Source organism: Mus caroli, chromosome 9 (genome assembly GCF_900094665.2).
Source record: "Mus caroli chromosome 9, CAROLI_EIJ_v1.1, whole genome shotgun sequence".
NCBI classification, from domain to species: Eukaryota; Metazoa; Chordata; class Mammalia; order Rodentia; family Muridae; genus Mus; species Mus caroli.
The window spans coordinates 6,485,425-6,512,638 of record NC_034578.1 but is presented as its reverse complement, the minus strand read 5'-3'; the positions used below and the strand labels follow the sequence as shown (position 1 = coordinate 6,512,638).

At 37.9% G+C, this 27,214-nt stretch overlaps 1 protein-coding gene across 7 annotated transcripts in view; it reads left to right on the top strand.

The window, feature by feature from the left end:
* Cntn5 (contactin 5) overlaps positions 1 to 27,214 on the top strand; it is a 1,179,522-nt gene that overhangs the window by 407,761 nt on the left and 744,547 nt on the right. Inside the window, exon 1 of one of the 7 annotated variants that reach the window (XM_029481830.1) lies at positions 11,118 to 11,160. The exons of 5 other annotated variants lie outside the window; for them this stretch is intronic. The gene's annotated coding sequence lies outside the window, so the exon portion shown is untranslated. Of the gene's footprint in view, positions 1 to 11,117; positions 11,161 to 23,471; positions 23,539 to 27,214 lie in introns of those variants that run through there. One more of the 7 variants, XM_029481832.1, reaches the window with a different exon arrangement.

Here is a 27,214-nt window from a genome sequence, read left to right as displayed (position 1 = left end):
CAAAATAGAAACAGAGGGTACTCTATCCAATTCATTCTATGAAGCCACGATTACTGTGATACCTAAACCACGAAAAGATCAAACAAAGAAAGAGAACTTCAGACCAATTTTCCTTATGAATATTGATGTAAAAGTACTCAATACAATCCTCCCAAACTGAATCCAAGAAATTTTCAAAACGATCATCCATCATGACCAAGTAGGCTTCATTCCAGGGATGCAGGGATGGTTTAATATACGGAAATCCATCAACATAATCCACTATATAAACAAACCCAAAGACAAAAATCACATGATCATCTTGTTAGATGCTGAGAAAGCATTTACAAAATCCAACACCCATTCATGATAAAAGGCTTGGAAAGATCAGGAATTCAAGGCCCATACCTAAACATAATAAAAGCAATATATAGCAAACCAGAAGCCAACATTAAAGTAAATGGAGAGAAGCTGGAAGTAATCCCACTAAAATCAGGGGACTAGACAAGGCTGCCCACGTTCTCCCTACCTATTCAACATTGTACTTGAAGTCCTAGCCATAGCAATTCGACAACAAAAGGAGATCATGAGGATACAAATTGGAAAGGAAGAAGTCAAAATATCACTGTTTGCAGATGATATGATAGTATATATAAGTGACATTAAAAATTCCACAAGAGAACTCCTAAACCTGATAAACAGCTGCAGCGCAGTAGCTGGATATAAAATTAAGTCAAACAAATCAGTGGCCTTTCTCTACACAAAGGATAAACAGGCTGAGAAAGAAATTATGGAAGCAACACCCTTCACCAAAATTTCTTTTTTAAGACTTCTTTTTACAAGTGTTTGGTATGCATGCACATGTGTACCATGTGCATACAGTGCCTACAAAATCCAGAAGAGGGCAGCAGATCCTCTGGAACTGGAGTTACAGAAGACTGTGAGCTGGAAATCAAGCTTGTGACCTCTGGAAAAGCCCTTCATGGTGGAGCCTCCTCTCTAGCCAACAGTATAGTGATTTTTTGACCAGCAAATGGATCATGGCATGCAGCTTCTGCTCATCTAACATGGATAATGTACTTTGAACCTGACTGTTGGAAACTCAGAACAATATTTTTATATCTGAACGTTTAGCTTTGTTGTAATACTTTCCCTCATTCCTATTCTAGATGTTTAAAAACATCAACAGCAAAATTATTTAAATATTCCAGTCATGATTTATTTTTCTTTTGCCATTTAAGCTAAATATAAATATGTTTTCTATTTTAGACTTCAAAGTCATGACTGAATGAGATAATCTATTTGAATCATTTCTATCTACATAACAACTCAAAGCCAGGAAATAGCTCAGTCAGTGAAATGCCTGGCTTACAAACATGAGAGTCTGGCTTTCAATCTCAGAATTAACATAAAGAATATCTGGGGTCCTCGTGCAGTTCAAATCCTAGCTCTGGGGTGGCAGAGGTGGAAGATCTCTGGAGCTTGCTGGTCAGAACAGCTTGATACCTCTCAGTTCTGATGAAACTGAAACAAAAAGGAACCACACCTGAAGTCGCACCCTGGACTTCACACAAACCTCCCACACTTGCATATGCACCCTTACAAACACATGTACACACATATCACCATTATATATTCCCATGGGATGTATCCAAATGTTTTTATGAGTTATATCTTAGTATTTCTGCATGTTTTTCACTCTATTATCGAGCAGCAGAAGTTCTAGTAAAATGAGAGTTAATTGACATTTTCATATTCAAAATAAATGACATTTTCATATTCAAAACAAACTCCCATCCAAGAGATGTGCTCAGTGGTAGGACACAACTATGTTTTAGAGTTAGCGTTACATGAAATGTCACAGTGTTGCATATAGAGTACAGGCATGGAAATCAAAACAGTTTGTGCTGTATAGTCTGACCAGGAGGTCACTTCACTGGCAACTTTCATCATCTCCCCCAGCTTCCGTTTATCCACTTAGAAGCTGGCTTACAGACTTATGGATAGAGAATGAAACTAGTGCTTACAAAATATTCAGTTCTTCTTACCATGTGTATTAAGTACATTTTAGTCTCTTTCCTAGGATACTGGATGCTATTTTTAAGTATCTTATGATTTTGAACAATATAATGAGATTTAATTTTAAAATATAAATTTATACTCCTTAAAAAGAATATGATGTTGACCAGGTATGTGTACTCTATGTATCTTAATTATCTGGTGCTTGTGGTTGGAAGTTATGCTGAGCTACATAACAAGGCTGCCTTCCAATTGAGTGAAAAGCTGGGCATGGTAGTTCAGACTTGATACCTCAGCACCTGGGAAGTAATACTGAAGGACCAGCTGAATGCTACCCATACGGCCAGTCCAAGGGCATATAAAACCCTTTTTGAACGTTTTAAAATTGCACATTTTTATATTAAGCAAAGCTTTTAAAATAAATATGTTAAGTATAAAAAATGTTAGAAAAGAAAACACTTTAAGATGTTGGGTAGACAAGCAAACATCTATAACAGGGTAAAAGTGGGAGTCAAAAGTGAGTCCAATGTAAATCTGCCTGCATACTGCACTTCCAAGACCCAAATGCTCATGTGTATTTCAGAAGCTTGGACAGCAGCAGTAGGAAGTGTTATTTCAACCCCACATACCCTCTGCCCTGCATCGGTGCGGCTGGCTTGAGACTGTTTCTGCTTATTTGTAGCACAGTGTACTCGGAACTAAGGCTAGGTCACTACAACACAAGGAAAATGTCAAAATAAAATGTGTGCTCAAACACAGAAGATGGATGACTTAATAAAAGGAGAGATTGGGATTAATTTTCCATAGATCTCTCTCCATAGCAAAGGAGTAAGTTAGTTGTTCTTTTGGCGAACAAGTAAGGACATTGGTTTGACGATCAGAAAGGAACAGAAAAGCAAGTGATGTGGAAATTGTTTCAAAGTAGTACTGACCAAAGCAAGCTTTAGACAAATATTGAGGAAAATATTTATTTAACGTAAATTAATACTGTAGTATAGTATTCCAGAGTTTGTGAATGGATCGCTTTATTAAATTTTATAAATGAACACTTAAATGATACAGGGAGGGTAAATGAAACAAGAATGCAGTTAGTCATACTCCTAAATTATTGATTATTTAAATGTAAGATATAATCAGCCTTATATGTGTATTGAATGAGTTTATTTCTTTATACAGAAAAAGTATACCTAGGAAAGTATGGATACTTTCAAACATCTCATAATATGAACCACTAGTGCTCAAGAGGTAAATGTAATCAAGGCTTGGCTGTCAGTTCTGTGACCACTTGTTAATTTTTCTTCAAACCTTATGCAATTCTGCTTAACATTCCTTACCTCACTGCTGCTTTCTTCCCTTCAAAGGACAGGAGAAAGAGTACCTATGTCTGTATTGCCGATTAAGTTCACTCAGATTGCCATAACATTTATCATAGTCCTTGTCATAAAACAAATGGTGAATACATTTTAACTTCCAGAATTATTTTGGAATAAAATAAGAACTCGAGCAGAAGATATTTGTAGAAAGGAAAGAAAACCAAGTTTACACCAAATGTATGAATTAAAACCTACCTTGTCTATGAGCATGCTGACTCCCGTGTTTGGAAGTTTTGGTTTTGTAGAATTCTGTGGGTGACATGTGGAGAAGGAGAGAGACACTGTCACCACTGTTACACAAAGTGACAGTATAACTGTTAGAGAGACTCTAAAACTGTTAAAACTTTTTTTTTAGGTCAATTAGAAAGCAGCAGTAAAATTTAAATCCCCCAGTAGTTTGATCTAGAATCCACTTCTGGGTAAACCATTGGACAATATTGTTAGTGAGAACCTTGAAGAGAGAGCAGAGTAGCTCTCTGTAAATTACACTTGCATTGTGTGGAGGATTCACTACTTAATTTCGCAAAAATATGTGCATAGATATGTTACACATGGAACAAAAATGATTTTAGATACAAACATGAAACACTTGGTGGTGGCTCCTTAGAGTCACCAAGGCTGCTGATGACAGTGCCAGCTGGATCTTTATGCTGTTACAAAGTGTAAACACAAACAGTTTTAAAATGAGATGGCTTTGAGACCTATGCTGTGTGACTACAAATAACACACAATGTGCCAGTCAAGCAGGCATTTCAACAGGAGGACAGCAGAAGAGACAGCAAGCGACTGAGAGAAAGGAGGTACAAAAGCTCCACTGGTCCTGAAAGAACTCAAATTCAGCTCTTGCACTTGCACACACTAGTAGAGCAAATTTTATTACTTGTATTTTTCATAAAAAGAGCTGTGAAGAAAAGATAAAATAACTAAATAACTAAATGTGGTCTAGGAAAAAGCAAACATCTCAATAGACACCAGAATTCTTTCAATTGAGATAACTTATGGGGGAAAAAAGCACATATCTACAATCTTAATGGATCTAGCAAAAATCTTTATAAAATGGCGATTTTCTGAAGCTCTAGCTAGCTTAGAGAAAACCCGATTTTTGTGTGTGTGTGTGTGTATGTTATTGTTAGAAAAGCATTCTACTAGAACAATGAACACACCAGGGTTGTCCTTGTCACTACTGAGTTCTGCCCAGGTTGACATTCATACTTTACTTATAACAGGAAGTAATTAATAAGCAATACTATACATTTGAGGAATCCAGTAGATTCATATGTGTCTTGAACTGTGAAATAGTAACCTTGATTTTCCCCTTTAGTAACCAGCCCATTAGAACTGGATTTTATTGACAGGAATCTATTATAAAGCCTCGCATGCTTAATTACTAGACGGGTTTGTGATTCTTTAGTGTTATATGTTGTGTTAGTAAAATGCCTGCAAGCCATGTATGCAAAATATAAAATATTTTAAAAGCTTGTATAGAGTAAACATTCCTTATTTAAGGAGATGCTTATTAAATAACTGCTATCTGTGCGCTGGAGATGAATATTTAAAAACAATATTGTAGGAAGCCTTAAATGTCTAACTCATACTTCCAAACAGTGTATATGTAAAACAAAAAAGACCTAGTCACGCCTGAGTATTTTGCCACACTGGAAGGTTTGTAAAAGTTGGTCTCCCTAGAAGTAGTCTCTATACAGAAATTATGGTGACATTTAATTATTTAGGCAATACTGCAGTTCACAGAATGAAAAGAAGGTATAGGCATGGGGATATGGCTGCACAGCATAGAGCCCACAGTGCTCTCGGAGAACCTGAGTGAGTCACTACACAACTAACGCTAATGTCAGCACCAAGGGATCTGATTTACCCATCTGGCCTCCGCAGAGACTTTTACTCACATGCTCAGATATTCATTCATGCACGTAAGGGAAAACAAATCATCTTTTTAAGAAAGTAAAGCTATTTAGTAACAGAATTATTGTGTTAGCAATGCTTGCATTCAAAGTGAGCTCATCTCACACACTGCACCCATTTGTTGCTATAGGAGATTGACCCCAGAGTCAACTATTTGCCACAGTGTAACGACCGTCCTTGCTATGGTAAAACCTCAGTGCACTCCACAGTGTAACCTCAGGCCTCTTTATTTTCTATTTTAATCAGGGTTTCATGCTGCTCAGATAGGCCTTCAATTTGTTATCTTTCCACCTCAGCCTCTGGCACAGAAAGCACCACAGGACTCAAGCTTGAATTTTTCTTCTGGGCTTGAATTTTTCACTTTAAATGATATTTAGCAATTAAAGAATCATTTTTATAATTCTAATGAGCTACCTTCTTTTGATTGTCATTTTTCTTTTTGAGATAAACTGTCACTTAAATGGAGGCTGACATTGATGTCACTGTGTAGCAAAATGGCCCTGAATCCATGGCAATCCTCCTGCCTCAGTCTTCTGAGAAAGGGATACCTGGTATGTAGCTGAAGACTACCTTAGTAGTGTATCTCCTAACACTGTAATAGGCCATCCAAACGTCTCTGACAGAGCTCATTTACACTCGAAGTTTACAAATAACCTTAATATAAGATTCAAATTGCATGGTAAGAGAACATCAGGTCTAAGAATACTAGTCCTTGTATTTCTCTTTTGAGAACTAAGTGGGCCAACTGTCTTCATTGGGGTTCTATAGCCATGAAAAGACACTATGACCAAGGTAACTCTTATAAGAGAAAAGCATTTAATTGGGGCTTCCTTAAACTTGTAGAAATTTGATCTATTGTCTTGATGATGGGAAGAATAGGGGCAGGCAGACATGGTGCTCAATAAGTAGCTGAAGGTTCCATATCTGAATCCACAGGTAGCAAAGAGAGATGGACAATGGGCTTGGATTGGGCTTTTGAAACCTCCAAGTTGACCCCCAGTGATACACTTCCTTCATCAAGGTTATGCCTTCTAATTCTTCTCGGGTTGCATTTACATGTATGTACCTAAGTGTCCTTTCTATTTAAATAACCACATTACAATATAAAAATATCTATAGAAGTACACACTGTACACACACACACACACACACATACACACACTGTACACACAAACACACACACACATGCCAAGGTCAGACAAATGGATAACAGAAAGACATACATGACACTTGTGGATTTCCTTTCTCATTGTTGAGGTAGCAGACATTTGTTCCTATGAAATAGCAGAGATGGCTCAGTACATAAAAGCATTTGCTATGTGAGCACTGGGATTGAGTTTGGATACCAGTATTCATGTTAAAAATAAATAAATAAAATCTGAACATGGCCATACACTCAGCAAGCACTGTGAAGTCCTGAGGCAGGAGGATAACTGGGGCTTGCTGCCTTCTGGCTTAGTTCTGTGTTTATGAGACATCATGTCTCAAAGGAATACTATGGAGAGTGAGATGAGGTAGAAGAGGTCCTCATGTACATATCTGTGCATCACACATGCACACACATATACACAGACAGACAGACAGAGAGGCAGGCAGACAGAGACAGAGACAGACAGAGACAGAGAAAATATTTTCAAAAGAAAAAAATACCTTCTAAGAAAACAGTGCTCCAATACCATCTTTAACTTTGTTCTGGGTTTTCTTTTTTTTTTTTTAGAATTAATTTTTTTTATTAGGTATTTTCCTCATTTACATTTCCAATGCTATCCAAAAAGTCCCCAATACACTCCCCCCACCCCACTCCCCTACCCACCCACTCCCACTTTTTGGCCCTGTCGTTCCCCTGTACTGGGGCATATAAAGTTTGCAAGTCCAATGGGCCTCTCTTTCCAGTGATGGCNGACTAGGCCATCTTTTGATACATATGCAGCTAGAGTCAAGAGCTCCGGGGTACTGGTTAGTTCATAATNNTGTTCCACCTATAGGGTTGCAGATCCCTTTAGCTCCTTGGGTACTTTCTCTAGCTCCTCCATTGGGGGCCCTGTGATCCATCCAATAGCTGACTGTGAGCATCCACTTCTGTGTTTGCTAGGCCCGGGCATTATCTCACAAGAGACAGCTATATCTGGGTCCTTTCAGCAAAATCTTGCTAGTGTATGCAATGGTGTCAGCATTTGGAAACTGATTATGGGATGGATCCCTGGATATGGCAGTCTTTAGATATTCTGGGTTTTCTGCACATCACTTCTTAGTGGAAATTTTTTGACATAAAAACATGCAAGAACTGGATTTTTTCCATGTTATTTGGGATGCATATAAAAATTAGCCTGAGCTATTTTGTTGGATGGCATTTTGTAAGGGATTTATTTTAATCCCAAGTGAAATAATTAATAGTTCATACAATGAGAAATGAGTTGACACTAATTGTGATTGACATTACAATTCTTTATATGCTTATTTTAAATTATCTGGCATGCAAAAAGAGGGGAAAGGATATGTAAATCTATCTATATTATTTTACATGCCACACATGTTCCTGAAATTTTTACAAATACTATCTAAACTTATTCCTTGCATTAGTCTGTTTCTAGGTTTTATCTTCATTTACAGATTAATGAAATGCAGAGAGGTTAAACTCAGTGTCAAGTGTGAGAGGTGCCTCACACTATTCCTTATACAGAGTCAGCCACTGATCTCTGTCAAAGCTTCCCAGGGAACTTCTTAATGTCAGCCTGCCTTTGGCTTGGCCAGCTTGCTGCCTTTGACCTTTTTGTGTTTGGCTTAGACATGGAAATTGTTTTCCCTGGAAAAGGCAAATCTCTCTCACAGGCTTTCTATTCCTGTGGCTCAAAGGGATGACTTGACTCCCTGCTTCCCTCTCCACATCTCCATCTTCCTAGTCTGCATAACTTGGCAGCCTCTTCCAGCCTCTGTGCAATTTGGTCCCATTCATCATGTGAGCCTTATTTTTAAATGCTCTCATTCTATTTTTTCCTGAGACTTCTCATCAATTCCAAGATAATTAAAGCTTAGGACTTATTTTCTGCTCCTCTCTATCCAAGTATTTTTTCACCTGCCTTCCTCTGCCTCAAGCTTGCTCTGCCTTTAACTGCCACTTTGTCTTCATGGTAAGGTGAGCTAGGCATGCGCCACTGTTTTATGGAGATCTTACTAATGGGCACTTCCTGAGATCTGATGACTTCTATACATGAACTAAAAGAATTTAATCCATGCAATCTGCCACAGACCAACCTAGTCTAGGATTTGAATTAGTATGCATGCTTTAAAATCTTATTTTTTTTAAACTGTGATTCTTTTTAAGGACTAGAGACATGTCATTTAATATACACATCCAGTAAAGGAATGTTGCTCCATCAGTGCCTCTGCATGGAAAGAGTTAAGAATAAATTCAGGGTGTCCCAAGGAAATTTAGTCAAGGACATTTTAGAGTTTGACAATTATAATATGATTCATCAAAAATGCTTCCTTTCAAATATATGTGCATCTTTCAACAGTTCCAAATATCCAAAGGTGAATCAGGTTTGTATACTTGAATCGATTACTGAACCTTGCACTCATGAGGGTCTCCCTGAAGTCAGGGCTCAGACTAACTCAGCATAGAAGTCAGCAGGACCCACTAATCTTTCCACTTTCATCCTCAGCACTGCAGCTATAGGCAAGTGCCGGATACCTGGCTTTAAAGTGACCTAGGCAACACCAATTCTCGCCTTCATGATTCTGAAACAAGTACACTTATTTGCGGAGCTATGGCTCTATCTTTAATACTTATATGTTAATGTAAATTCAAATTTCATTTATTGAAATTCTGTTTTATATGGATATTGTGATGGTTGTTCCTTCCTATCGTCAACTGCATTTGGAATTAACTAAAAACTCAAACCTCTGGGTAAACCTCTGTAGGACTTTTTAGTTAAAAGGATAGTTTGAGGTAAGAACACCTACCTTTAATCCAGATCATTTGAGGTGGAAAGATCTGCCCCTTTCATCTAGGACATACCTTCCCATGTCTGACAAGAGAAAAAGCAGGTTTGCTTTTTGCCTGCTGCCCTTGCTCTTGTTTCACTGGCATTAAAGCCTACTTCCTGAGGATTCTGAGATTTGCTAAAGACCAGTTCAGACATCTAGCCCTCTGGACTACTGTAGTATTGGACTTTTTGTTGAGATATAACTGTTGTTAGAGTAGCTGGACCACAGCTATAAGCAATCCTAATACATTTCCTCTGAACATGCACATTCTATCAGTCCTGGTTCTCTAGAGGACCATGACTAATGCAGATATCATCTAGAGTAAATCGATGTCTGATCAGTTAAATCCCAGAAAGAGAAAGAAGTGGGGGGGGCAGGGAGAGACAGAGACAGAGAGACAGAGAGAGACAGAGAGATAAACAGACAAAGAACAGAAAGACAAAGACAGGGTAGGCATGTCAAGATATTAGTTTATCACTCGATGGATATGTAGATGAGTGTGGAAACAGATAAAAATGCAGCATTTTGTCCCATTAATAGAGTCGATATGCCCTGATTCATGAGCTAACTGGATGGATGCAAATTCTTCTGCCAGGGACCATGCATTTAATATGCTTTTGTCCCCAAAGAACCTGCAGAAGGCCAGAATGTAAGTGGGTAGTCAATAAATAATTTACTCTCTTTCCCTTCCTACATCTACACCCCTGAGCTGCTTTCAATGACTTCTCTGCCATTCGTACAGTCACCTTCTGTGCCAGTTCACTGAGCTAGAATATTTAAATGTTTCTATATAGCATTTATGTTATGCTCACTCTGGCTTTTACAGCACATGACAAGTCAGTACAAACAGAAAAGTTTTTGATGGATTAAAAAAACAAACCATTTCTATTGGATTCTCTTACAGAATAATTATAGTATGGATCTATACACAGTTATTAACATGCCAGAAATATAAAGTGATTTTTTTTCTCTTTGGTATATAAATGTGTGTGTGTGTTTGTGTGTTATACATGTATGCATGTATGTGTTTGTATGTATGTATGTTTGTATGTATGTATCCACATGTGTATGGACAGTATGCATATGTTTAGGGAGGCCCAAGATTAACATCAAACTTCTTCCTTAATCTTACTGCATGTTGAGGTAGGATATCTCACTGAAACTGGAGCTCTTTGGTGGCTAGGCTAACTAGTTAACAAAATTGTCCTGGAAAATCACCTGTCTCTGGGCCCTAAGTACAAGGTTTACAGACAAACTTTCACACCCATTTGTATTCTATGTGCAATATGGAAGTCCAAACTCAGGTCCTTCATATGTCTGTAAACATGTTCTCCATAGACCAGTCTCCCCCACAAATCTCTGATTTCTTAAAGCATTCAAGTGAACATAAACATGTGAAAATACATTGATATACTATGCCCCTCAGAGCTCCAGGGGTGGGCCTAACTAGAGTGGTGAGGAGATGGAGACGGAGCAGCAAAGACACTGACACAAGAAAAGCTGGGATTGGGATGGGGTAGAGTCAGCTCTCAGATGAAGATGTTGCAGTGCCCTGGAAGCTCAGGGTATTTACTATGTATTGATAAACAGGAGACAGAGTCCTGCATATAGCTGGACAAGGAGGCAATGTTTTTAGATACAGACAAACAAGGAGGCAGGGCTTATAGTATATGGTTGGATGAAAGAAATGGGCTTATCTACTTAAGGTAAGAACAGTCTGTCTAGGAGTGGACTCTTCAGGTTACAGTTATCTGGGGGAAGAAGGCTATGATGGGCATTTTTTTGAACACACCATCAATGTCCACAATTCACTTTGTCATTTTCCTAGGGGCTGAAGCCATTCATATCCTTGTCAACAAGAACACTGTCTCAGATTCTCTAGGTTAGTAACATTGAGTGTATTTGGGGTCTGCTTCTCTAAACCGACTCCTTGACTTCTTTTCCTTCACAACACCCACCCACTGTCAAGGATTCTGAGGTAGAAATAGCTAGATGCCCAGGAAAAATACTTACACCAACAGCTGTATGCACAATCAAAATACTTGCACAAGAAATGAAGAACTTCTTACTACAATTGCTGCAGAGAGGATATAGAGAGAAGTTGATGGAGTTTTTCATTAAAGTCAACCTGCTGCTTTGCATTCAACTCTCATATTTCATCAAACATAGAAGAAACAGGGAAGCAAGATTCCAGTGCTGTGAGCTCTACCCATGTGAGTCTGAAAAGTTGTGGATGAATAGCCATAGTCTCTGGAGCAATATTTACTTAATACAGGAAGATGAAGAAGATGACTGTGAAGGAACTCATTCAAGAAGAACATGTCATGGGGGAGGAACAAACGTGAAGGTATTGCATATCCTCTCCTACTTTCTCCTTGCTGAATAATTTAAAATTCCAGGAAGAAAAAAAATAGTACTTTGGGACAAACCTTTTCTGAACACATTGCATCACATCATGAAAATGTAAAGATAACATCAATAGGTATGATAAATAAGTGAGGAATGATAATTTTGAACATTTGCTCATAATATTGAAAGCTTAAAAACAGGGTTATGCTTGTAGCTCAGGGTGCTTGGCTGGTATGTTTAAAGCCCTTGGTTTGGTTCCCAGTGCCATATAAACAGGCTGTGATTCTTATAATCCAGTACTGTGTGAGAGAGAGAGGCAGGAGTATTAGAAGGCCAAGGTCATGTGCAGCAACATATTGACTACATGAGAACTTTCCAAAACACAAAACACCACCAGCAAATCCAACAAATAGGGCAGGCCATTTGGTGAAGATATTTGCCACCAATCATGGTGACCTGAGTGTGTTACCAAACATCTAGATGGTGAAGTGAACCAACTCTCAGAGTTTCTCTGATTGCCACCCATGCATTATGACATGCTTCCACGTGGGAATGTACATGTTCATGCAAGTGCATGTAAATAAGTAAACAAATATTTTAAATTAATCAATCATGAATAAAAACAGACAAAATAATAGATGTTACCAATTACTTATTAAGAAAAACTGACTACACAGATCTGTACCTTCTGACATGCACAGACTAAGAGTTTCTATTTGCTATGAATACAGTTTCCATAACCCCAGGAACTTCAGAGTTGCTGCCTTCAGACTTGACCTGCCTCCACTCTCTTTCTAGCAGACTCTAGTTAGCAGCTGAGTCTAGCTGAGGATATCAGATGGGTTAGTGGAGCTCTGACCCCAGGGACTTCTACAGATATCAGAAAGAGGGCTTCACAAACACCAAATCAGTTAACATGTACCCTGGGCAACCCCATTCATGACAAGCAGAAGTCACTGGTGCCAAGAAAGAACATCCTCCTTTGTGGTCAAACCATCCCAAGTCTTAACTGAGTAAATCTTCCACTGTGCATGCTGAATACCTTCTCTTTATAGTTCCTCTTCCTCCTCTTGGTGACTTTAAGTTATGATATTTAACTGATGGAAGGAGGAAGTTGAATCAGTTATTACAACTGTTGTATATATCTGCATCTATAAGCTTTCTAAGTTCTGTTATGGAGGCATTGTTGATCATGCCAAAATCACATTGAAACAGACTGCTGACTGTAAGCAAAAGAAGATAAAAAGTACACTCACTTTAGTTCTGTTTATAATTTCCAAAGAATAATAATGAGGTTCGTTCCTTCTGGTTTGAACCTGTGCCTTGAGCCCCTGGTAGAGAGAAGGGGCCATGCACTCACCTCAAAAATATTAATCCAGAACTCCTCCTATCAAAAGGAAATGCAGGAACAAAGAGTGGAGCAGAGACTGGAGGAAAGGTCATCCAGAGACTGCCCCACCTAGGGATCTACCCCATCCAAAGACACCAAACTTAGACACTATTGCTGATGCCAAGATGCTCTTACTGACAGGAGCCTGATATGGCTCTCCCCTGAGAGGCTCTGCCAGAGCCTCATCAATATAGATGGGGATGTACACAGCTATTCATTGGACTGAGTGAGAGAATCCAAATGGGCAAGGACTGTAGGAACTGAAGGGTTTTGCAACCCTAAGAAGAACAACAATAACAACCAACCAGAACCCCCAAATCTCCCAGGGACTAAACCACCAAACAAAGAGTACACATAGGGGGACCCATTGCTCCAGCTGAATATGGAGCAGAGGATTGCCTTTATTGGGCATCACTGGGAGGGGAGTCCCTTGGTCCTGTGGAGGCTCATTGACCCAGGGTAGGGGAATGCTAGGGTGATGAGGCAGAAGTGGGTGAGTGGGTGGGGGAGCACCTTCATAGAGGCAGAAGGAGGTTGGAGGGGATAGGGGGTTGTGGAGGGGAAACTGGAAAAGGGGGTAACATTTGAAAAGTAAATAAATAAAATAACCAATAAAAATTAATAAATAATACTGAAATAATAATTTCATTCAGTATATAAAAGTTTTGAGTTTAAAAGTGTCTTTTTATATACGTATTATGTTTCATCAAGTATATTTCTGTGTGTGGGTTTGTGTAGGTAAGTGCAGGTATCTAAAGAAGTCAGATGTATCAGATTCTCTTGCAGCAGGTGGTTGTGAGTGCCCCCTATCATGGGACTGGTAATTGAATACTAGTCCAGTGGAAGTACAGAATGGGCTTTTAATGACTGAGCCATCTCTCTAGCCCATCCTTTTTATTTTAGAAATAAGTAACTTGGTTAGAGGAAAGAAATACTGTGGGTTCATGTATGTACTGCCATATCATGTCCAGAAGGCAATACTTCACCGATTTAATCTCCCATCTGCCCGCCCTAACATTCTTTCTGCTTAGTCTTCTGCAAGATTCTCTGAGACTTGAAGGGTATGGGGGACATAGTCACCTAGGCTTAGCTCTTTAAAAGGTTATGAGTCTGTATTATACACTGCTCATGCTATAAAACATTTCTATGGACAAGTTTGAGAGCAGTACAAATCTATGGTATAAACATTGGTACTTAGAAGGACCTTTAAGAATATGACCCCTCGAAAAAACATCAGCAGTTCTTGCTTATGACCTACCTAGCCACGAAGGAATTATTTTTCAAAAACAAAGTTCCTTAAACTGACTTGTTATTTTTTTTTTTGCATCAATACTCTAATCATTCTCCTTTCTTTTTAAATCTCAAGTCTGCAACATGTGTGTTCTCCTGATTTTACAAAGGGCTGTGAATTCTGATTAACTTTGAGAAAAACACAACACAACAAAACAACTGGCAAAATAGAGTATCAATAATCAATTATCTGTCCTTATACTTTCTTTCCCTGCACGTAGCAGTTGTTGTAGAATGAAATTCATTCAAACATATTTCTAGATAAGTTAGCTGGTCCTAGGGATGAGAATAAGCAATATGCTTAGAATACAGACACTGATAATTTCTGTCTTGCAGTGACTTCCCTTCTGTGTGTGTTTGCCTAAGTAGTAGGAGTTTAAATCTTCCATAATGCAATTATATATATATATATATATATATATATATATATATGTGTGTGTGTGTGTGTGTGTGTGTAATTATAACAGCAGAAAGCTACACCAACCTGAAAAGATGGTTAATCTACTGATATCATTGAAATTTATTTATGTATATAGTGTGTGTATATATATATATATATATATATATATATTCTATATTACATTCTAATCACAAACACACACATGCAAACATTCCTCTAGAGAATTAAAAGAATTTGTGTGTGTGTGTGTTCTAAATCACAGGTAGTTTACTTTGAATTAGCAAGCAGTTACACATATTATTATTTTTAACCAAATCATTAATTTCCAATCCTTGATCAAAGCTACCATTAATGATTTGAAATATAGGGAATCAAGTGATTATTTGAATAACAAGACTACAGAATGAACGAATCAATTACTTCTTATTGTACTATTCTACTGGGACAAGTAGGGATATTCTAGGGACATATTGTTCTCATTTACATAGAGTTTAAAGGAACATATTACTTTTAATTCTCTAGAGAAATTCACTTAAAAGCCTAAGTTATTTGTAGCATGTAAATGAATTATTTAATACCGTGTAATGCTATCAGTGGTTTACCCATTTTTTTTTCAGGTTGTTCTAGCTTTCTGTTTTTATTGTAATCAAGGGAATGGATGATAAATGAAGTAATAAAGAAAGGAAGAATTTTAAGTGGTTTCTTGTAGCTTCTCCCACCTCAGGGCTGCTCCTGTGTGCACACTAACTAACACATCTCTTTATCGGTAACTTTTCACATGCCTAGTGATGACAGGGTAGGCTCTCAGTGCCTCCCTCCCTGATGACCTCCACCATCATCAGCCTTTCCTTCGCCATCAGCCTGTGGGGAATAACCCCCACTAAAGGCGGTTTCACAACACTTTCTCCACTGGGCACTATAACTCCCAATGGAGTCTGGAACACTTATTACAATCTGGCTCTCCCCTCCCCCCTTTTTTCCCCACATTCCACTGTAAGAACATATGGTCATAGTCAATCCGCTGCGTTCTTTTACAGTCCCATAGTGCTTCTTCCATTCAGTACCTAAAATGGCTTTGGCTTCTCTAACCCTGTGCTCTTTGGAAGCTACCTTATTTCCATAGTCCTGCTGGAGTACACGGAGCTCTCTCATGTGATTGCACAGTTCACATTGCAGTTGAATATGTGGTGAAATAAGCATCTAGATATTTGAGAACAAAGAACTTCTTTATATTTGTATTTTCTATCTCTATAACACATAAAAGAAGAAAGACAAACTTATAGTGTGGTGTGGTTAGGCCTAATTCATTCAGAAGGGTGTAGGTGTTGCCTGTTCTAGTCTAAGAGTGTAATCAAAGAAGGTCTAATCAAGAAAGAAAATCTAAGTGATAATGTAGATGTAGAATGGAGGCTGTCTTCATCATTAATATGTTACTGTGAAGAGACACCATGAGCACAACAACTTTTATGAAAGAAAGCATTTAATTTAGGGCTGACTTACTGATTCTGATGTTTATTGCATTATCATCATGGCAGAGAACATGGCAGAGAAGCAGGCAGACACAGTGGTCTAGAGAAGTAGTTAAGAGTCCTACAACCAGATTCACAGGCAGCAGGAAGAGAACGCCAATGCTTGACATGGGCTTTTGAAGCCCCAAGCCCACCCTCAGTGACACACTTTCTTCAACAAGGTCACATCCATTCCAACAAGGCTACACCCCACAATCCCTCTAAAATAGTGCCCCTCCCTTATCACTAAGCATTCAAATACTTGAGGCTATGGAGGCCATTCTTATTCAAACCAGCACAAAGGCCATCCTCTTTCCTTACTAAGCAGCAAGGTAACAACAAGGAATTCAGAACTTTTGTCTGAATCTTTTACAGGGGTCCCATAAAGAAAATTATTTCTCTGGCCATACCGACTCAGGACAGCACACAAAAGCACAGTTGGGTCTTATTATTCTATGTCTGTGTGCTGCAAAAAAGGCCAGAAGGAGTTATTTCTTTATTGCCTTACTGCTTCCAATCAATAGTCTAAGAAATGGTCACCACCTGGTTCCCCTCTCTTCTGTCTCTTTCTGTCTTTCTCTGTCTCTGTCTCTGTCTCTGTCTCTGTCTCTGTCTCTGTCTCTGTCTCTGTCTCTGTCTCTGTCTCTGTCTCTCTCTCTTACACACACACACACACACACACACACACACACATGCACGCACACACATGAAAAGATCACATGAAAGGGTCACAAAGTAGAAATAGGGAACATGGTACAATGAGGTTGTGTATTCAGCTGAGATTGTAGGAGTTAATTTCATTGGAAATTCAAAGTACAGTAAGATTGATTACACTGTTTTTCTTAGAGGTCAAATGATTCTGAACAGGATGAGTACACACGATCTAAAGAGAATTAATACATAGTTATAATGATCTCCAAGCAAATTATTAACTTGGTTACAGATCCAGTGAAAGTTTGATTAGTAATGCAAACTTTGCAAATATCTTTCAGGAAAAAAATTCACACAGGGCCTGATATATTTTGTTCTTGATGTTATTGTTGTTTCCCAAAAAACTTCCTCTAAAAATGGAATGTAGGTGTTCTTCATTTGTTATCAAAGGCACAGGATACATGCCAGTATGAGATCAACTCAAAAATTAGCCCATTTTAACTTCCTTTAAAAACAACTTTATCTTTAAATGCCAATAAGATTTTAGTTTAATGTTTAAATTCTTAGAAGTGAAGTCTCAATTCAGCTTACTAGGTATGTGAGTTAAATGTGCTCAAATGATTGCAAGTCTGTCTCAAAACTCGATCTGCTAACAGAGCCTGCTTCTGCCTTGCCAATAATGTGATTCAGTAATTAAGAGTAACAACTAATGAAAAAGAAAAGTAGAATAAAGGAATAAAAGAAAAAAAAAATCGTGGTTTTCAAGCATTTCAAAATCAAGTTAAGTCCACACTTATTTCAGTTTGCTTGTGGGGATCATATGCAGCCTGATAGTGGTGATGCCGTCACCTCGGATGCTCAGAACTGCCTCAAATACCTCATTCAAATTGTTATATGACTTCATTTCAGAAACCATGCTTTTTACTAAAATCTGAAAGAAAAGAGGGCCGGAACTGGCTTTACAGAGATGAGATATTGCATATAAGAATAGCTCCAATGGCATGTGGGTTCTTTGGATTTCTTGTGAGTTCAAACAGTGAGAATCAATATACAGGACAAGCTAGAATTGATCAATAAATGAGCAGAGCAAGTAAAATTAGGATTTTTGAGTGTGATGATAATGTCTACTACATATCATTGGCATTTATTTAGAACCCACTCTTATCTACAAGGCCTGGTGCTTTTATATGAAAAAAAAATTTTTTTTGTTTTTGCTGGTGTTTTTCTGCACTGACACCTCCACCTCTACCTTGTGTGGGGGCTTATACCACTCCAAAATGAATCTTATCTTCAATGAAGCCAAAGCCTGTAATAAAAAAAAAATCACCCAACAAATAGGAAAGCAGACCACACTGTACAACTGTAATTTCGCTTTACAGGATCAAGAAATGACTTTGATGTTTTAGTCACAGAGAAACCTTTACAGTGCTGCCACAATTGGGCATGATTAAACAAACAGCCTCTGCATTTGTAATTAAGCATGTGCAGGGAAAAAGCCAGTGCCCAATTACCTGTGTGCACATTGTAAGCCTGTTAACATCTCAAATGTCCCCTGAGCTCTGCTGCCCTTTTAACTACAGGCAAAGCCTCCTGTCTCCAGGGGAATGTGGTGTTTGAGGAGCTAAGGTGTTTGCTCTCAGGCTAAATGCATCTCCTGCTGGCAGGCTTATCTATTGATTGTGCTTTAATATATGAGTCTCTCAGCTAGACTTCTCTCAAGGACTATAATCTAACATTTATTCAGCCCAATTCTTGCGCTAATCCAGAGAATATCCTTAGTGTTGTCTGGTGGTTGGCTCTGCATTCCTTTATAACACTCCCAGGGTAAAGGCACAGAGACATTCATCATATTTCTTTTTATTAAAACAACCTTCAATCCCTTTATGCATTTGCTGCCTTTAAGCACACTGACATTGTCTTTAAAATACTGTCTTGAAAAATCACAAAATTTATTTCTGACAAATTGCAACAACATTAATGTAGCCAAATAGCACAAGGTAAAATAGAATGAATTCTCAGGATTTCTGGGATGAAGATGGAAGACAAACAGTAATTGTTACTACTTCTATATTCCTATGTATTATACAAAAGCAACAAAGTAAACATTTTCTCCATTTTCAGGGGCATTTGAAAGTATCATTGGAGTCTATGACTTACAGAGACTCCATTGGCCTCCAAAGCAGGAAAGCATCAAAAGAGAAAGCCAACAGAGTGATTGTATAACTATCAAACAGATGCTAACAGAAAAGCTCATAGATGAGTCATTGTCTGTCTTAGTCAGGGTTTCTATTCCTGCACAAACATCATGACCAAGAAGCAAACTGGGGAGGAAAGGGTTTATTCAGCTTACTCTTCCACATTGCTGTTTATCACCAAAGGAATTCAGGACTGGAACTCAAACAGGTCAGGGAGCAGGAGCTGATGCAGAGGCCATGGAGAGATGTTCTTTACTGGCTTGCTTCCCCTGGCTTGCTCAGCATGCTCTCTTATAGAACTAAGACTACCAGCCCAGAGCTGGCACCACCCACAAGGGAACTCCCAACTTGATCACTAATTGAGAAAATGCCTTACAGTTGGATCTCATGGAGGCATTTTCCCAACTGAAGCTCCTTTCTTTGTGATAACTCCAACCTGTGTCAAGTTGACACACAAAACTAGCCAGTACATTATGCAAGACCACTTGCTATACAAGCACAAAGAACTGAGTTTAATTTCCCAGAATTCCTGTCAAAAGCAGACATGTCTATGTGTTTCTGTATCTCCAGCACTGGGGGGATTATGACAGGCCCATACTGGAAGCTCATAGGCAAAACAGCTTTTGATTCACTGAGAAAACCTGTCCTGATAGTAAGGTAGAGTGTAATGAAGAAAGAGAGTAGACAAATTCTACTACTCCATAACCAAACACAAGGAAACATGTACCCAAACGCAAGTGCATGAAACACACACACACACATATTGATAATAAAGATATATTTCAGGGCAGCAAACTGCAAATTCTGAAAAAGAACTCAGAATTGCTAAATATTATTTTCCTCCAAAATAAACTCTGAGATCTTAAAAAAAAAGGAAAGATAGAGATAGATAGATAGATAGATAGAGAGAGAGAGAGAGAGAGAGAGAATTGAAGTAGCCAACAAAAAAAAAAGATGCAGCAAAGACCCATGAAGAATGAACAAAGTGCTCATGGGTAAAGGATTTATGGGCACATCATGCAATTGCCAAAGGAGGTATTTACAAATGACTTTACCGGTAAAGTCATTCATTCCTCTGATGAACAGTGTGGCAATTTCAGAGAAGCTCGAATGCTGTAGTTGGCTAGAATAGTGATGACATGGGACACGTTTTGGAAACAATCAAGTCAGTGAAAAAGGATCAAAGTTTGAAAGGTGAGAACTCAGGAAAAAGAAAAGACAAAATTAACACACTGAAGAATTTAAAGAGAAGGAGAAAACGTGTAGGTAAAGAACAAAGAGTCCTGGGCAGTGCACAACCAGCCCATGGACATGAGCATCCAGTAGGAAGGAAGGTCCTGCAAACTGACTGGTGAGGATATGGGAGCTCTATGACACTGTCCAAGTCCACTTGGACCCAGCTAGAGTTCCTGGGAGCCCCAAACTCTCTGCCCCCAGTGGCCAACTGCTGGGGTTTATCTAGATCCAAATTTCTGCTCCAGGCAGCCCATTAGCATAGCCATTATCTCCCTGTGGGAACACTAACCAACTGTACTATTAGCCTAGTGGGAAGGTGGAAATGGAGAGCTGGAGCTTTGGTTTTGATGAGGACATCTGAGAATCTAGGGATCACTCACCTTCATGAATGTAGAGAAAGTTTGCCAGAATCTGAATGAGGAAAGATTCAAACTGGATATTTGGACAATGCCCTTCTCCCCTACCCACATCCTGCTAATTTTCTGTAACATCTGTCCTCTTGACCAGAAAGAGAATGAAATAAGAAGTACTTGTAAATGAGAACCAACCTGAACATTTCTCCAGTTCATATCTCTAGCCTGAAAACTTAGGTGGGTCTTTAGGAGGTATGGCAATATGGTTTCTGTGACTCAGTCAATGCCATAATACTGAATATAGAAGCAGCCTGATACAATATTAATGGGATAAATGCAAATTCAATGCAATTGTGTTAAGTGGGCAACATCTGGAACGACCAGTGCAAGGTGTACTGGTGTTGGTGTGAAGAGAATTTTCTGGCTCTTAATATGGTCATCAATGATGATTATTTCAGAGGAAATGCTATTTAAACAATTTTATGTGATCATATATGCCTTTCCATAGTGCAGAAAGTCATTGTATTTAGCTAAGAATATTTTGCTTAAGCAAATATCCCCCAAATGCTATGTAAAAGTCAGGTGATTGGTGTTCAGTTATGAAATATTGATGGATGATTCCTTCAGCAAATTATTTATTAAATGACAGTTTGTATGTCCTGGCATATGAACATCTAATGTATTTGCTTTTAGAGAATGTGATATGTTTTTGGAATAGTTATAAATAATATATACAAGGTAGGATGGGTGAATAGGAATGGCCCCCATAAGCTTATATATTTGAATGCTTAGCTACTAGGGAATGTTATTACTTGAGAAGAATTAAGAGGAGTGGCCTTACTGGAGGAAGTGGGTCATTAAGAATGGGCTTTGGGGTTTCCAATGCTCAAGGCAGGCCCAGTGTCAAGTCTACCTTCCTGCTGCCTTTGGATCCATATATAGAATTCTCAGCTACCACATTTGCCTGTGGGCCACCATACTCTCTACCATGAGGATAATAGGCTTAAATCTTTGAAACTGTAGGCAAGTCCCAATTAAAGGTTGCTATGGTTGTGGTGTCTCTTCACAGTAATAGAACACTGACTAAGACACAAGGATATAATGTTTTATTTATCTATTAATTTACCTAATTCATATGTTTTTGTATTTATCCAAAAGTTCTCATGCTATATGAGTATCTCCCTAATCACATTGAGCAATGTTAAAACCATATTTGGATATCTAATGTATACAGTAGAAGTATATATGCAATATTGAAGGAATTTATTGGCTGTAATGATGGAATGACTATTGAGTGTAGGGAGAGAAGCAGAGGATTAAGGAACAATGCCTGAAGATTTGACATTTAAAATATTCTGTGGCTCATGTAAGAGAGGAAAGGCGAAGACAGGTATATTAAGAAAGGAGTACTAGACTATCACGAGCACATAGAAGGATGTCTGGATGTGTTTGACATGAAAAGCTACAGAGAAGAGCATGACTGATGAATAAAGTAGAAAATGCAGGTTCATTATCAAACTTGGTGATTTTCCTTTTAATGTGCTCTGATACACAAATTAATTTCCTCCATGTTTCTGTCCTACTGGTACATAAAATTAAAATGAATCATTTGAAATACCACTGTCATGCTCACAGTCAGCTATTGGATGGTTCACAGAGCCCCCAATGGAGGAGCTAGAGAAAGTACCCAAGGAGCTAAAGGGATCCACAGATCCACAGTCCTATAGGTGGAACAACAATATGAACTAATCAGTACCCCCCCCAAGCTTGTGTCTCTAGATGCATATGTATCAGAAGATGGCCTAGTCGGCCATCAGTGGAAAGAGAGGCCCATTGGTCGTGCAAACTTTATATGCCTCAGTACAGGGGAACAACAGGGCCAAGAAGTGGGAGTGGGTGGGGGACTTTTGGGATAGCATTGGAAATGTAAATGAAATAAATACCCAATAAAAAAAGGAAAAACAAAACAAAAACAAAAAAGAAATACCACTGTCCAATGCAACTTGGGTCCCACTGAATCATTTAGCAGCACCTTAGAAACTCTGGTTAAATTGTCTAGACTAGGGACTGGGCAGAGGACTGGCTCCCAAGGTCCAGGTAATTCTAACATACACGTTTAATGAAATGAATAGTTGAGTTCAACTAGGAGATGGCATGAAAAATTGAATTGGTACAAAAGCATATATTTATGAATGGTTAGAAACATTCAAACTTGTTATGAAATGCTGTATGTTGTCCATCTCCCTCTACTTACAGAGAATATTTAATTTTATTTTGGTTAAAAAATCACACAAGGTAGGTTGAATGCAATCCACTGAGGGGATTAGGAATTTCTGTTCATTCACTAAAATCTTGGTTCGTGTTGAAATTTTTTTGTTAGAGCATGAGCAGAAAAATTCAGTTAGGGAAATTAATATTAGTTCATTTTTAATACTGGCCACTTGTGGTCTGCCAATCATTCTAAACTAAGTTAAAGACAAGATGTGTGTGTGTGAGTGTGTGTGTGTGTGTGTGTGTGAGAGAGAGAGAGAGAGAGAGAGAGAGAGAGAGAGAGAAATCATTTTATTGATGAGAATTCTATAGGGGGTAGAAATGTATCTCAGGCTCAGAAGTTAGTATTTAGAACATAATGTATTCGTGACACAATGGCTTATGAATTTACTCTCCATAGTGACAATATTATTTGACTAGAATAGAATACCGGCCTTTAAATAATGAGATACTATTTACTGGAACTAGTAGACAATTTATTAAATGTTATTATTTTTAAATTCTAAAGAAATTATAATGGAAATACTGGTGATCCGATAGCTGGTGAAGCTCCAGAGCCCTCTTCTGGATAAAGAAAGCTCGATGTATTTTCTCACTCTCAGAAATAATTAAGAAAGGTCAGTAAATACATTGAATGTGATATTAAACTTGTGTATGCTATAAGCAAAAAGAACCTGCAGGTGACCATTGAAAGCTTGAGCTTCTTACTCTCAGGATAAAGTCAGCAACATGAATCAATAAGTGCCTTTGGCTCTCACGTTTGTGACAGCCACCCTGCCACGTGGTGAAGAATGACAAGTACTGTATAATGACAATACTTAAGAGTTCTGTGGAGCTATACATTAGAAAAAGTGTTAGTTGATATGATATAATAGTATGCAGAAGAATATCACTATGTTTTACTGAGAAGGAAAGACTTAAGAAATACAAATAAATAAAATGAGTCACAGAAGCAAGCTGTGAATGCAATTGTAAGTTTTTAATAGTAGCATAAAAGTAGTAATAAGTAAGATGATTATAATAAATCATAAGATCAAGTACATATATATTCAAGAGATAATCACTTGAACATAAAGTAAGTGCAAAACAAATTAATGTGACTTTCATCTTTCTTTTTTTATACTAGCCCTTCATACATATTTTATTCATCCAGAAAGTCACAGTATGGACTAAATGCATTCCCAATTCTCAGGAGTCGAGTGTGGTTAAGGATGACTTCAGCTCCAACTCAGAGATCATAAATAGGTGGTGTAAGGTTTAGTTACTGGAGACGCACAAGGATGAAATTCCATCCTGCGTAGTTGAACCCTGATAAATGCAATCCTATGTTCTTAGGAAGATGTGATCTTGAATTCATAAGCCTGTCTTAAGATGGTCTTCATAATACAGTATATGTTGTGCCCAAGTAAGCAAGCACAAAGTCTTCTTACTAAGATAGACTTTCAAACAATAAAACTGAAGTGTTTTCATGGCATGCCCTAAGAACTGATCATGAGGTTAATATAGAGTCTGAAGGAGGGCTGGGGACATAGTAAGTGGAGTGCCTGCCTAGCATGCACTAAACTCTTCGTTCAATTCTGAGCACTTTATAAACCAGGTATGTACACACATGTAATCCCAGCACTCAAGTAGTAAAGCCAGGAATATCAAGAGATCAGGACTATCCTTGGCTACATAGGGAGTGTGAGGCCATTATGGAATACAAAAGATTCGGCCTAAAAAAAAAAGCAAAAACACAGAAAGAAAAACTTCTTGAAAGTTTCACTATCAGGTATTGAACCTTCATCTATTGAGTTTTAAAGCTGTGACTTTATATCCCACCTACAAATATATCCCCTCAAAATGGGTCTGTAAAATGATTATATTCCAACAGATTAATGATAATTGTAAACAACAGAGAAATTCTTACAACTAACCACTTTGAAATGTTCTGTGCTAGGTCTGGAGAGCTAGATAACCAGCTAAAAACACTTGCTGTTCTTCTAGAGAACCAGCATTTGGTTCTCAGCACTCACATAGATGCTCACATTACCTGTAACTTCAGGTCCAGGGGATTTGATACTCTCTTCTTGTCTGTAAGGATTCCCATCTATTTATGCACATAAGCTGATTTGGGCAAACCCATGTACAAATAAATAAATTAAGTGGATATTTTAAAAAGTCTATGCATCTTGCCTGTCTTTTTAAATTAGTAAAAAGCATCTACTGTCAGTGTTTGCCTTCTATGTGTGTTTTAGGAAAACACACACACACACACACACACACACCTACTTCTATAGGGAGAATGTTATAGTTCTTTTAAAAGAAGCCAGAACTAGCCTCAGGCAGCAGGAGGTGGAAGATGCTACTGTAATGCACTGTCATTAATGGTTTAGAAGGTTTTGTGTTATGGTGTCTTGGGTTTTAAATGAAATGTCACATACGATTTGCCATTGCAAATGTGAAGAGTGGAGCTGGCCTGAGAGACTGAGAGCTTTACATTCTAATTGGAAACTGTATGATACTGACTAAAAATAGTTAAAGAGCGTTGTTATCTTGTCACCCTAGAATGTAATAATATATGGTTATATTTCTTTTATACTTTAATTCTGCAATAAAATCTTCAGACAGAGTATAAAATGTGCCATGCTTAATGCAGTATTAAATACAGTGAGGTTGATCAACTCACCCATTTGGGATCATTTATACACTGATCTCTCTGACATTTAGTCCATAATGTCAGGAAATTTATGAAAAGCTACTGAAGCTGAACACATTCCATTTAGAGTGGTTTATTTCTTCATTCTTCTCCCTGCTGTTGACAAAGGTCTGTTTTAGTAACAGGACAAATAATACAATTTTCAATCTGCTTTACAGCATTATATTATATCTTTCAGAGATATCTGTATATTATTGCTAATTATGAATATATCGAGCAATTCCCTTTCTAGCCATTTGTAACATGGATTGTCTTGATATATTCTTAAAACTGCCACATTGAATAATAATAATGATAGAAAAAATGACTGGTATTATAAGATGTAGCTGTTATTTTTATGAGTACACTTAATTGTACAAGTTTCTTTAGGTTTGTAATTAAGACAAGTGATCAAAAGGATGCTGTCATGTGTAAGCTAGCATCTTTTAGACATAAACATACCTCATAATTAGCATGATGCAGTTATATCCCTGCACCTCATGCATAGCTGTCATCTTTTCCTTAATTCTGCCTGGTCTCATTTGAAGAATTATGCCAAATTTGTAAACTTGGAGTAAGTCTCTCTAGGGAGGAATTCCCAGCCTTCATATTAGACATGAGCTACTTAGTGAACCAGCTGTGTCATATGCATTGCATCCTACTAGAACCTTAGGGTACATGCAGCTTTGTGCTATGGTTCCCTATTATAGTACTTATTACATTTATGTTATGAAAATGGCCTCTCTCCTGAGGATGATTTCATGGAAATACTCCCTGTATTTTGGCTTTCATTGGCATTTTTAACAGCTATATGGGAACACATTTACATTGGATGCTCATGGACTATTTATTCACGGAGATCTTTCTGGCTTTTTTACTAAATTGGAGATTAAGAAGAGTAGCCTTGAAGTCAACCCTTTCCCCCTATATTTAGCATATCCTAATGGTATTCAACACAAATAGATCCAAATTTCCCCTGCTAGTATTACAAATGCACAAGAGTACTGCCTAGGTGTATATTTTGTACCTACTTTGTGATGGGTCATAGTGACAGTGCTTTAGCAGAGCTGTCTTTAATGATGTTACTCAAGATGTTCTCTTTCCAGATTAAAACTGAGTAGTTAATTTTAAAAATAGTACCAGCTACCACAATCAATTAATCAATCAATCAATAGTGCATGGGGTGGTTATTATCTAAAAGAGAAATTATGTACAATTGAATAAGAAAGATTTTTAAGAAACAAGTTTCCTGCCATCTGTGAAAAGGAGAGGAAGATGAAGCAAAAGCATGTGGAGAGAGCCGCAGACTATCACTAGATGGGAGATACTGGCACACCATAATTTACCAAACTTGGGAATATTAAAATTGGGGACAGAACATCTATTGTTTAGGAAAGCTTTTATATGAATCATAACACGTTAGCTAACATTTTTATCTTTTGCTTTTCTTAGCATACCAGGTAAAACTATATAGAAAAATAAACAAAATCTTCAACTCTAAATATATGTCCCCTGTAGGCAAACATAGCTTAGGTCAACTTACTGGGATTCCATAGTAAAGACCATCTATTTATATATATATATATATATATATATATATATATATATATATATAT